The sequence below is a fragment of the Lygodium microphyllum genome, chromosome 16, assembly GCF_053477565.2.
Source record: "Lygodium microphyllum isolate KBCC chromosome 16, Lygodium_microphyllum_v1.1.10, whole genome shotgun sequence".
NCBI lineage: Eukaryota > Viridiplantae > Streptophyta > Polypodiopsida > Schizaeales > Lygodiaceae > Lygodium > Lygodium microphyllum.
In genome coordinates this window covers 37,094,377-37,103,600 of record NC_141150.1, presented here as the reverse complement: position 1 = coordinate 37,103,600, position 9,224 = coordinate 37,094,377, and the positions used below count along the sequence as shown (strand labels likewise).

Here is a 9,224-nt window from a genome sequence, read left to right as displayed (position 1 = left end):
AAGCAAAATACGGTTGGAGCGATACGAGTGTGACTGAGTTATTCAGGTACCTTGCACACAGACTTCATTGTTTTTTTTAAAAACAGTATTATTGTAAATATGGATGGATTTTTCAAGGTGTTTTATGATTTTTTCAGGTTATTGAAATATCATATATTGCCACCTGCAAACACCATGCCTGAGTCTCGTGATGATGCATGACATGTTTTACGGAAGCTTGGCATGGACTACAATAACATCCATGCATGTATCAACGACTGCATATTGTTTCGAGATGAATACGAGACTATGGAGACATGTCCAAAGTGTGGTGCTCACAGGTATCGACAGGACTTGCAAGGGCAGACCATCCCTCAAAAAGTCCTCAGACACTTTCCGCTCATCCCCCGCATAAACCACATGTTTCGCACGTCTGCCATGGCAAGCTTGACAACGTGGCATGTGCAGAATAGGTCTACGGATGGAGTGCAACGAATATCAGCAGATTCGCGCGCATGGAGCCACATTGACTCTACCTTCCCAGGCTTTGCGCGAGAGCCAAGGAATCTTCGGCTCGGTCTCGCCATGGATGGTGTGAACCCATTCGGTCTGCGCTCGACTTCTTACAGTGTGTGGCCTATAGTGCTTGTCAACTACAACATTCCTCCATGGCTTTCTACGAAGAAAGGACATCTCATCCTTAGCTTGCTCGTCCCGGGCCGCTACAAAGTAAAAAATATGGACGTGTATCTTCGTCCATTAGTCGATGAGCTTAAGATTTTGTGGGAGGAGGGGGTCACGGTGCAAGATATGAGCAGGCGCGATGGTCGGCGGTCAGCCAACATTCGAGCCATTCTCATGTGGACGATGCATGACTTTCCGGGATTGGGAGAGTGCTCAGGTGAGCAGACCTTTGTTCACGCCGGTAATATCTATATTTTATTTCATTCAATCAAGTATTCACTAGGTCGTGGATCGCCTTGCAGGTCTCGTTACCTCAGGTTATCATGCATGTCCATTGTGTGGGCCACAGTTAGACTCCCGAAGGTCACGAACCATGAAGAAGATGGTATATCAAGGACACGCCGCTTTCTTGCCGGAGGATCATGAACTCAGGGAAGGTTTTCTTGGACGACCTCCAGCACGTATGAACGCTGCAAGCTGGTACGAGCTGAAAATGGTAAACCCGGAATCACATCCAAATGGAATGCGACGGTTCTCAGTTTTCTACGAGTTGCCATATTGGACCCACTTACAGGTCAACCACTTGTTGGATCCCATGCATATTTTCAAAAATGTGGGCAGCTTGCTATGGGACCACATCACAGGAAAGAGAGACACTATAGGGTCACGAATGGATTTAAAGGAGGTAGGTAAGATGGAGGCGCTTTGGCCGCAGTCGAATGCTGAAGGGGGAGTGCAGCTTCCTCGCGCTCCCTGGGTTTTGTCTACCAAAGAAGAGCGCATTGTGAAGCAAGTAATCAAGTCTATCCGCACTCCAACGGGTATGATGCGTTCTCTCAGGTCCGCATTTTCTAAAGATGACCAAATGTCTGGGCTAAAATCCCATGATTGGCATAAGATATGTCAGGTTTGTGAACAGAATGGATTTTAATTAGCGTGGACATTTTGAAATTTGAAAAGTGACCATTATTCTTAATGCTTTCTCATTTGTGGCAGTTTGTCCTACCGATCGCGATCGCGGGATGCCTAACTCCAGAAATTCGCGGGGCCATTTACAAGCTGTCGACTTTGGTGCAATGGATCTCACAGAAAGAGATTAAGACGTCCTCTATTGAATCCGCAAGGCGGGGAGCAGTTGAGACGGTCTGTCTCTTTGAGAAATACCTGCCCACTAGCATGCTCACGATACAAGTTCACCTTCTTGTGCATCTTGTGGACGAAGTGGAGATTGCCGGACCTGTCCATACGCGATGGATGTTCTTCCTGGAGCACTTCATGAAAACCCCGAAAGGCTTTGTGCGACAACGAGCTCGTCCGGAAGGTAGCATAGCGGAGGGTTGGTTGGTGTCAGAGGCATTAGTGCATATCTCACAATGGCTACCAACGGTGGAACCAGACAATGAAATGCTATGGACGCTCAAGGACGATGACAGGCTGACTGGAGATGTGGTGGTTGGAAATGGGGTAGAAAAAAGAATGGATGCCTCAATGGAAGAGAAGGTGAATCGCTTTTGTATGTTGCACCATGCCTCCATGGAGACGTGGCTCGCCAAGTACCAGATTGCAAGGCAAGATCGAGAGGAAGCGCGAGCTGAATTCCGACGCAGTACGCGTCACCGACCGATTCGATATCCCGAAGGCATGGAGGAGATGCCGCGGTTTATGTCAACATGATGGTTGCATGGAGCCTTGATCGCAGCATCCAGCGAAGGGGCAGAGGTCTCAATGGAGGAGTGGGAGTTCTCGAGGGGAGGTAGTCCAAAGGTAATGAGGGGTTTAGAATGTGTCGTATCTGAATTTGTTTGCTACATCTAATTTGAGTGTTTCAATGTGCAGTACAAAATATATAGTGTAGTGTGGTCGCGCGGACGGCATTTTCAGGTGGAGCGTATTGACAAAATGCGCTCCACAATGGACTGTGGTGTCATGGCAAGGTTTGAGCAAGAGAGCCGGCGACGAGCAACGGATCCGAACACGGTTGTGGATGAGATGGAGTATTTTGGGAATTTGCAAAGTATTATTACGGTGGATTACCGTAGCTTCTTCATGATAATATTCGATGTGCAGTGGTTCAAAGTGGTACTTGGAGGAGCTGGCGCAACGGTTCGACGAGGTCCATCTGGATTTCTTGAAATAGATTCCGAAAAAAAATGGATGGATTTGCGCGACACCTTTGTGTTGCCGGCACATTGTGAACAGGTAATCTTCTAGTCATTTGCTTGCTAATTGTAATACGACATGCTTTATGTCACAATGGTTTGAAGACGGTTTGTAAGTGTTTGTGAACAGGTAATCTTCTATCCAAATCCCCGACAACCTCGACGGTGGTATGTTATACCTTCAACTCCTCGAGGTGCGAGAGTATACGATCAAAACGATGTTCCAGGCATAGATGAAGAATATATGCAAATAGAGGGATCGAAATTACAAGGGGTGGAGGCCACCGCAAGCTTGGAGCCCGCATCGACTAACAATGATGGAAATACAGAAGTCGTAGAATTTTTTGAGAACGAGGAAGACTCGTTCTTTTGTGGTGACATGTCTATCGACCTTCCAGTGTATGCAGAGTTATGTCAGGAGATTAACATGGGACCATAGAATACTTCATTCTTGGAGAATTGTATTACTCAATTCGTTGTTTAGATCTTCCATAAAGGTAGATAAGATATGAATTTTAAGATGGATTTTTCAAAAATGATTTATATTAATGCGCTTTGTATAGTTTCAATTGATTATTCTAACATTATTTTTTATCTCTGCAGGTATCGATATTTTCAGGATGAGTCGAGGGATGAGCGATGAGGAGTTTCAGGAGATGATGGCACGTATGTCTCCAGATCAGCTCGCGAGATTCAGAGAGATAGCAGATCAGGAGCTGTCTCGTTCTTCGTCAGGGCGCTCTGCTAGATCAGCTTCAGTGCGATCAGATGCTTCAGCTTCGAGCAGACGATCTCGACGCTCGCGACTTGGGCCAGAGGGAGGGACTGCGACTGCAGGAGGATCAGGGGGGTGCTGCTGTGGAGACACGGACGCGGTGTCTCCGTCTCGTCGTTTAGCTGGAGCTCGGTCACCTCCAGGATTTGTCACATCTGTGGGGATGTCCACTCCAGTTACTCCGGCTTTTGCGCAGCCGTCGGCAGATGTCACGCCTTTTGGTGGCACTCCTTTTGGTGGCACCCCCTCTGGTGGCACTCCTTTTGGTGGCACCCCTTTCAGTGGCACTCCGGGAGAGGGTACCCCCGTCGGTACACCGGATGTTCAGGGGTCTCCTGGATATGCCCAGGAGCGTGGACGGAGATGGGAGAGGGCCCATAGGAGGCACACTCCTAGGGATTATGGATACCTAGTGGATGGCAGGTCAGGAGCTATCATCATGAATGATGAGGGGAGGAGGGTGATGGCTCGCATGAGGGAGTTGTGCCAACAAGTTTTTCGGCACAACGTCCTGGATCATTGGAGGAACATACCGGAGGGGAGCAAGGAGTACATAGTAGCATCCTTGCACGAGGAGTTCCCGGTGCCAGCCGCAGTGGATAGATTCTCTACGGGCTGGATGATGGATTGCATGCGTGCATACATGTCACATAGACGATCCGACGCACGCAAGGCAATCAAGAGTGGGGCTCCAAAGCCCGAGTGGTTAGATGCAGAGGACTGGCGCCGACTGAGGGAGGAGGCTACAAATTCGCCAGGACGTTGGAGTCAGCAGCGGGAGGCGGCGAGGGCACGAATCGAGGCCGGATCGGTACATCATCTTGGGAGTGGCGGCCACATGACATATTTGGAGGACTTTGTAAGTTTCTCTTTTGTTTTGCTTATTTGTTTTTTTGAGATATTATTTGTACTGACAATCATGTTTCTAACAGTTAGCATTTTGTTTTCTTTGCAGCACTCCATTACAAATCGTGATCCGCAAGGCCTTGAGACTCAATATGCAGAGAGGCACGGTCTCAGATCATTGATCGACCAATTGTACAGACGCGGCGGCCCAGTAAGTCTCTCATCTTTCATGTCCGTAGTTACCATGAGATATTTGAATGCATTATTGTATGGTGGATTGATATGTTGTTTCTTTTTCTGCAGAATCCGTTTGATGCTCCTTTGCAGAGGGACGAGCTTTCGGGGGACGACGATTTGTAGCTCGCCCTCGGATCCTTAGCGCTCACATACCTTTAGTTTTTAGTCGCCCGATCTATGTAGACATTTTCTATGTATTAGTGATATTGTTTTATGATTGTACCAATCGCATTTTATGCGATATCATGTATTTATTTCATCTATCAGTTTTATGATTTCAATATAGATTCTTTTTGTTTGCAAACGCTTTGTATGCAGCAGTGCAGAAACTATTTTGTATGGCTCTCATACAGCACACAGTGCTATATGTGGCAGGGCAGTTGCCACAAAATTTTTTTTTTCTCTGTTACCGTCGCTATTTGCGTCGCAAATTTACTGCAGGCGTCGCTATTGTCATCGTTATCAGCGTCGCAAATCTCTGTAACCGTCGCTATTTGCGTCGCAATATGCGACGCATATTGCGACGCAAATAGCGACGATTCCATGGCATCGTCAATAACGACGCTTTTTGCGACGACGGGGGCAAATTTTGTTGTTTGTATTTTCGTCGCTTTAAACGTCGCTATAAGGTCTATATCTTGTAATGAATCAAGTCTCTTTTCTCCTTCCTTCGAGCTTCCATGTCTTCCCTCATCTTTCTCTCTCTTTTCCTACCTTTCTCTCTCTTTTGCAAGTTTTTCTCTCTCTACTTCTCTCATCTTCTTCCCCTTTCTCTCTCCTCTTTGTAGTCTCTTCCTTCTCTCCTTCTCTCTCCTAGGTCTCCTTCACTATAGTTGGTATTAGAGCTTAGTTTTTAGATCCTTCATTTCTCTCTCCTACTTTTAGATTTAGTTCTCTCTTCAGTCTCAGGAAACCCTAATTTTCTCAGGTACACCAAGACAAGTACAACATTGAAGAGAACAGGAGTCAGGGAGTACTATAGAGATGGCAGCTTTCTTGGGAGTTTGAAAAGAGGTCTTCTCTTTCTTCCTTGTAAGCTCCCTCTTGGAGCTTCCATGGAGTACCAAGCCAAGATCATTTCATATCTCTTAGACCATGCTCCTCCCTTGCAAATGGGTGCTGCCATGGCTTTCTTCACTTCATCTTGAGCATATGGAGCACCTGACTACCACCCCATATCTTGCTGAAGCCCCAAGGCTGCCTCTGTAATTTCCTGCAAACTTCTGCCCCACCAGCACCATCCCACCAACATCTATGAATTGGTGGCGATGGCTCATCATCATTCTCTCAGGCTGCATTTTTAGTTTCTTTGGGTGATTCATCCACATGATCGCAAATGCTCGTGCGACCGTGCATATGCACTTCCTGTGCTATTTGGTGTTTTTGCTTGGTCTGTGGGTTGCTAGAAAATGAGATGTGGAATGTGATAAGGCTCTCTTTCTTGAAGCCTTGTATCTAGGTCACCTAACTCAGATGTGTTGTTCTTGACAATAGTGCACTCTTCAGCATTTTGGAAGTCTGATTCTGGCTTGAAGGATCAAATCCATGTGCTTGGAATAGGAGAGCCAAGTTTGGTATTGAATCATCCAACTCATAGATTTCAAGTCAAAATGCATCTACAAGACACTGGGTAGCAACCAATATTGCTTTGGGATCAACATCAGGAGCAAGTTCCATTGTCCTAAGAAAATGCAGAGAAGAATGCACGACTCGTCTCGTTAGAGGGGAATCGCTCCGCAAGTGATGCATGCCTTCCATTATTGACCGTGGCTTGCCGTATGCACTAGTTGAGGGTGTGAAGGTCCCAAGAAGATGGATACTTAGGCCTCGAGGTCTTTGTCACTTCCATGCACACAGGGATCATCATCCGTGCCACCAAGACTCAGAATGTTCTCGGTGAGAAAGGATAGAGAATCAGACAAATGACTTCTGTAGTTCAAAAGAGGTTCAAGTTCCTTGAAGGAACAGTGGAGCTTTATGTTGAGAAGGTCAACAACACTGGGCTTTGTGTGATTGCCCAAGTTGAGTCGTTGCGGTACAAGCTTTTGGGTGGTCTTTCCATTCGAAGGGCTTGCTATGGAGTATTGAGATTCATTATGGCAAGTGGTGCTAAGGGTTGCAATGTCATTGTCATTGGCAAACCCAGAGCTCAGAGAGCTAAGTCCATCAAGTTTAAGGATGGGTACATGATTGCATCAGGTCACTCAGTTAATCTCTACATTGATTCTTCTATTCTATAGTTTAGAAGAGGTTCAATTTCCTTGAAGGAATTATAGAGCTTTATGCTTAGAAGGTCAACAACCATGGGCTTTGTGCGATTGCCCAAGTTGAGTTGTTGTGGTACAAGCTTTTCGGTGGTCTTGCCATTCGAAGGGCTTGCTATGGAGTTTTGAGATTCATTATGGAAAGTGGTGCTAAGGGCTGCGATGTCATTGTCAGTGGAAAACTCAGAGCTCAGAGAGCTAAGTCCATGAAGTTTAAGGATGGGTACATGATTTCATCTGGTCACCCAGTTAATCTCTGCATTGATTCTGCTATTCTGTAGTTCAAAAGAGGTTCAATTTCCCTGAAGGAACTATGGAGCTTTATGCTGAGAAGGTCCACAACCGTGGGCTTTGTGCGATTGCCCAAGCTGAGTCGTTGCAATACAAGCTTTTGCATCGTCTTGCCATTCAAAGGGCCTACTATGGAGTTTTGAGATTCATTATGGTAAGCCGTGCTAAGGGCTGCGATGTCATTGTCAGTGGAAAACTTAGAGCTGAGAGAGCTAGGTCAAAGAAGTTTAAGGATGGGTACATGATTACATCTAGTCACCTAGTTAATCTCTACATTGATTCTGTTGTTGGCCATGTTTTACTTAGAGAGAGAGTGTTGGGTATCAAGGTTAAGATTATGTTGGATTGGGATCTGAAGGGCAAACAAGGGCCTGCTATTCCTTTTCCTGACAATGTAACTATTCACACTCCAAAAGAAGAAGAAGAAGTTTTTGAAGAATGAATCAAAGCAGAGGAGAGAACAGCAGAGGGAGTGCAATGTCAGAGAGAAGAAGATGAGGCAAAGATCTGCCCTTCGGCTCCTCTGCCATTCGAGAAAGAAGCATAGGGAAGCCATGCTAAAGAACTAGAGAAAGAAGTAGAGAGCTGCAAGAGTGAAGAGCCAAAGATCCAGTTAGAGTTACTTTTGAAAAGAGGCCTTCTCTTTCTTCTTGTCATCTTTGTCTGCATTGTTGCCTTTTGGCTTAGCTCGACTGTTAAACAGTGCCCCCTTCCATTTTTCTCAGAGAAATCATGGAACTAAGGATGTATGATAGAGAGGAGTGTGGCTGCCAGGTGAAGATAGGCCCATGGGCATCCCCAGGCCTATCAAGGTTGAGAGGTGTATTGATAGACCTTGATTGTTGCATATTGATAGATAGAACATGCCTAGAAGGATGGATGGTCCAGTTTTGTTATGCCCGCAGGGAAATCATGTTTTACAGATAATGGAAGGCCCTGGTTTATTGCACCCTGATGGTGCTAGCATTCTAAGCCCCCAAGGCCCTGGTATACTACACCTTGAAGGGGATCTCACTTTAATGATGATTGATGGTGCTGCTATGCTTCACCCTGAGGATGACAACAATTTGCAGAGAAGAGAAGGCCATGATGTGCTTCACCCTGAAAATGTCAATGCTCTTAGGAGGATAGATGGTCATGGAATACTATGACCTACTAGTGACAAGACTCTTAGGAGAAGAGATGGACTGGGTATGCCACAATCCAAAGATGATACTCTGAGGAGAATGGAAGGGATTGGGATTCTTGGTCTTAAACTTAATGATGTATTTAGAAGAGTACAGGGCCTCAGTGTTAACACAGATCATTGCAATGATTTTAGAAAGATGGAAGGGCCTAGTATGCAAAAGTTAGGTGCCAAAAATTTTGGCCGGTGGATGCCTAGACATGGCATCATTGTTCAGAAATGGTGGTAGCAAGAGGACTTGCCATGGCTGCCACGCACAGGGATTTTGAAGACCGGTCTAATTACTATGATGCCTTACTTGCAGAGCCAAATCAAGAGCTATGAAGTGAGACTTATAGCACGAGATCAAAGATCCCCGTGCACCTATGAATGCTCCTAGCTCCACCCAAGAGGATCGTGAAGACATGCTTGAAGAAGGTGCTCCTGAGACGGACTATTTTGCTATGCTTAAAGACACACTATGCCAATATGAGACCCATCATGCTGAGCAGCATCAAGAGCTGGAACAATGCCATGGGGAGATGGAAAACTGCCAAGATCAGCGTCATAGCAAGATGAGGGCTAAGATGTACTTGCTCGTAGAGCGCATGGCACCCTCATCTCCACCCTCTCACCCTCCTTGGCTTAGCCCAAGGAACATGGTCCTCCTTGTGAGACTAACTGCCCTAAAGTTTTGACTCGCACTTTTCCTTGTGAGCCTTTCTCCCTTGTTTAGGACTCTTCTCCTTGTGCGTCTTTGTCTTCCGTTTCTCTTTGCCTTGGCCTTTGTCTTTGTCTTCTGCTTTAGCTTTTCTGGATTTTCC

General features: G+C 46.1%; 1 pseudogene; it reads left to right on the top strand.

The window, feature by feature from the left end:
* Positions 1-6,290: 6,290 nt before the first annotated feature.
* On the top strand, positions 6,291-7,677 carry LOC148022707 (small ribosomal subunit protein uS3y-like; annotated as a pseudogene).
* The last annotated feature ends 1,547 nt before the right edge of the window (positions 7,678-9,224 follow it).